The 4,571-nt window shown below is 35.7% G+C and overlaps 1 pseudogene; it reads right to left on the bottom strand.

Moving 5' to 3' along the window:
- Positions 1-692: 692 nt before the first annotated feature.
- LOC149563547 (putative inorganic phosphate transporter 1-8) lies at positions 693-2,064 on the bottom strand (annotated as a pseudogene).
- Positions 2,065-4,571: the final 2,507 nt, after the last annotated feature.

Genomic DNA, 4,571 nt, shown 5'->3' with positions numbered 1-4,571 from the left:
AAGGAAAAAAAAGGCTATTTGGAAAAGTGCCAGTAGCGAATAATAAAAAAGTAATTTATATTTCTAACATGCATTAAATCTTAAAATTTTGTCATCACTATAGGTTTTTTTCATGATTTTCCATCTTGGATGTTCCCAAGAATGAAACTAATATTTCAAAATTAGTTGAAAACTATAGCCTCCTACCTTAATAACATGAACTAATAATTCATTTATAAATTTTGTTTTCTTTATAACATTTCACTTATATTGACAAGTTAGAAACGAACGAAATTCCAATGACTTTGATATATTCTTTTATAAGTCATGGTCACATTTAACCTTCATTTTTTTCTTTTTCTAAATTAATTATGAGTTATTTAGAACAACATTATAATTTTGTGATGATATTTGCATTGTAATTCTAAAGATAAAACTTGGATAATACATTCAACAATGAGATTCACATAATTAACAATTATCAAACGTTAAACATTAGAATGTGATGTTAGCCAAGTGAGATATCCCCATTCTTAAAGAAAGTAGAATATCCCTATCCTTTACTAGGTCCAAGTAGAATACCCCTTAACTAGGTCAAGGGAAACTTTAGTCTACCTTCTTTCAATATCAGCTAGAAAAACCACTCCTATAAACAATACTTATGGATAAATAAAGATATGCTCCATTTTCTCCTCCCCACCATATTCACTAGGCTAGGCTTGAATTTTAGCAAGCTCCACCTCATTATCTTCCAATGGTCTTCCCTTTGTTTCCTTTATCAGAAATGTGCAAAAGAAACCCAAGCAACTTGCCACTGCAAGAATAATAATGGCGTTGTCCACTCCTATACCAGTTGGATAAGAGGTTTCGCACTCATAGGGGTTCTTATTCAGATCAATAAGCGCAGGATCCTTCTTGTGCGCCGGTTGAGATGCGAACAGGAAACCAAATGCTCCGATGATAGCGCCTGCTTTCCCAGCGGCGGCAGAAATACCATGACATGTCGATCTCAAGCGAGCAGGAAACAACTCCGCCGGCACAATGAAAGTAGTCGTCTTCGGCCCAAAATTTGCAAAGAAAAATGTCAGAGAATAGATCTCCAGAAATCCATAACGATGAGACCGGTGAACCAAGAAACTTTTGTAAGGAATGGCGAGGGCAAACAAGAAAATTGACATGAAGAAAAACCCAGTTAGCTGAATTCTAAACTGAGGTGAAGAAAAACCCAATACGATCTATGAGAAGAACGGTAAATAAGTACCCCAGCAGAGTCCCACACAGTGCAATCAATGCCTAAGTTCGTGCAGCGCGTTCAACACCCCCCAACGGATTCTCTTAAACACATTTTAACCACTTGATATTGCGATAAATATCGTCCTGGAATAGATTGCCACTGTAGAATGAAATATCCACAAAGAACCAAGTGGACGCCGTGCCGCTTCACAAAATCCATCGAGAACAATCCAAACTGAGGGGCCCGAGTTTGCACGCTCATAACTTCCGATTCGTCTTCGTCAATCGCCGCCTGCGTGGCGTTTCTGGCCACCAAAGCCACAATACTGCCCGCCAGAATTCCGAGGCCTTGGATACCAAATACCGCCGCGATGAAAGCTCCTCTGGTTCTCGTATTCGCGTACTCAGCCATGATTGTGGCAGACAGACGGTAGTCGCCGCCAATTCCGAACCCTAACCAGAACCTGAAGAAACACAAGGTGCCAACCATATATTCTCTCGATCTGCCAACAGAGAAGCCGGAAGCGAGAGAACTGAAGACCATGAGAGTTAGGATGAATCCGTATGACCTTTTTCGTCCGATTTTGTCTCCAACCCAGCCGAAAGGGAGCTGACCAGCAAAGGCACCCTACAGGGCTATTCCATTAACGAGGGCTATTCCTATTCGATGGGTAAGGAGTCCTTGTGTGTACTGTCGTTGTAATGGATGTTTTCCAGCAGACTGGAAACGGGCGGGATGCAGAAGAGATCGTAGGCGTCTGTGAAAAATCCCATTCCAGCGATAAATATCACACTGAAATGATACAGCTGCGTGCGCGCCGAGTCCAGCGCAGAAAGAACGTTGAGCGCCATTTTGTTTTTAAAAAAATCCGAATCCTTTGAACTACAATTTCAGAATTTCCATCAAAAGGTTGCAGTTCCAAGGGTTGCAAAAGTGCTACAAGGAATTTTATCGAAGGCGAATTTGGTAGAATAGATATTCCTCAGTTCTTAATTCTTCATTAAAAAAATTAGTGAGTCTCTGATGAACCCGATGTGTTGTAATACACATTAAAAAAAATTAGCGAGTCTCTGATGAACCCGATGTGTTGTAATAAACACGGCTAGAGGTCGTTGTTCTACCGTCCGTTGTCCGGCTTCCTTTTAGTCAAAGAATATTTAGAGATATTTTTATTTTTGGGGTATATTTTAAGAATATTCAGAAATATACTGTTTTCAATTATATTGGCTTCATAAGAAAATGAAATTCGTATGATAAATACAGTACAGCGTGACGGCTAGGTTGTGGACTTATTTAGGATGGAAAGTGACCAATTGGAAAATTAAAGATGAGCAATGAATGTATCCAATGAAATGGTCATCGCAGACTGTCTACAAAATACTCCTGCTTGGAGAGCGGTTTAAAGTTAGCTGCTGTTTTTGAAAAAAAAATTATATTGAACAAATTATAATTATAAATTATAAATTTGAAGCTATCGAGGGAGGTGGAGGAAAAAACTGGCAGTTTAAGTCAAAGGTTATAGTTTCTTTTCTGCATCTTCGCCATTTTGTTTCCTAGGGTGGAGGGAGAAGGAAGCTTCTATTACTGCTAACGACAGGTGGGTTTCTCCTTAGTCTTCTTCCAACTTTGTGAACAACTAGGTTTTCATAATAGACATGATCTTCCTTCCCATGTTGGTGCTGCTCTCGCCGCCTAAGGATAGTTCTTATGTTTTTTTTTATGAATAGTTAAGTATTTCAGGCTCTATGCCATGTGAACTTTTACGAGGTGATCTTGTATCTTCCGACCTCTTTTTTGTAAGTAAGTAACTTTACTATTTTAATAATAGAAAAGGGACTATTCATAACCAAAAAAAAACATCTATTTGCTGTCTAGCCAGTGTATTCTAGAGTGGTGAAGCATTTTGTTGATATATATATTTGATAATTTCTACATTGGATTTTTAAGTTTATTATAATGATCAAATTGTATCTTATAATGACAAGAAATATAAATTTATATGTATTTTCATTTATTTTAAGCTTGTTTTAATGACATAGTTTAATAAATTTATTTGTTGAGGAATTTTATGTCATTATTGCGTGAAGTCGAATTTGAGTTTCAATTTTTTAATAATTCATTTCTCGTGTATTTAATTTTATTATATCAATGATGATGTCGGGTTTGAATGTACTCAACCATAACACATAAATATAATCAATGTCAACAAATACTAATAATAATAATTGATCTAGGCTTTGGTCCATTACCTATAAAAATAAGGCTTTATTATATCATTTTTACATGTTCAAACATTCATTGTAACTTTCTCTCACATTGACATAGTTCATGCTTAATTTCATCGAAAAAGATCATTTTCACAATGAATCAAAAGGACCCTTAAAATTCTAAACATCACATTAAATGTCAACTCCTACTCATTTTAAGACCATCATAAGGTAATTTAGCACACACTTTGAAATATATATTGCTATATAGAGCCTTGAAAATAAATTCACTCTACATTCATTATCATAGAGTCTAAATCTATAGGAAATCATTGTAGATCATTTCAATGACTAAAGAGAATTTTATTTTCTATCATAAGGATCTCTATTACTACATAGCTAGTCTACTAAAAATGATTGACCAAAGAGAGGTTGAATTTTATTATGTAATAAATTTTCTAATGTATTGCTAAATACACCTACTTCTTCATAATCAATAAAAGAATTAGAGTTAAGTACTACATGGTTATCTAATTTAAACTTATGGTTGTTATGACAATGATACACTAAGTAGAAGTAGCGTGGAACCATGGGATTAGTTAATCATAATGTTGGTTAACTTCAAATCTATATTCTACATGAAAATATCTTAGTGTGGAATTAAATATATGATTCATCATTCTTATGAGATCTATGAATTAACAAACACATTTAATTAGTTGTGCAGGAAAGATAAGTGCTAGTTTGTGATATATTTTGTCAGTGTGGGCTATATTTAGTTACTTCAAAATGGCTTATCAATTTATTTACTTTAAAAAAAAAGATCTATAGCACCTTTACCCACTTTGCATCTAGGCACTTCAACAACCATATTCTCAGTGTTTCAACCCCTTGTCTCTTGGTCTTTTAACCTTTTAGTTTTCTTCTCTATTTCCCTTAAATTTTGATGCCCCTCTGTGTGGTTCATGAGGGCTTTCCTGGCTCTTCTCTAGTTGCTATGAACTTGGTACTTTTGCAACCAACCCTTCATGCCCTCCCTTCTATTAAAGTTTTCAGGATGGGAGAATGTGTCTCTATTGTTGGTTGGCCTACTAGTGAATCCTTTACAAATATAGTTCCTAGGGTTGGTGCCTCACCCTCTCCCAAGGAAA

Source organism: Cupressus sempervirens, chromosome 4 (genome assembly GCF_028749045.1).
Source record: "Cupressus sempervirens isolate cs-2001-9-10 chromosome 4, ASM2874904v1, whole genome shotgun sequence".
NCBI lineage: Eukaryota > Viridiplantae > Streptophyta > Pinopsida > Cupressales > Cupressaceae > Cupressus > Cupressus sempervirens.
This window is presented reverse-complemented; position numbering and strand designations above follow the sequence as displayed.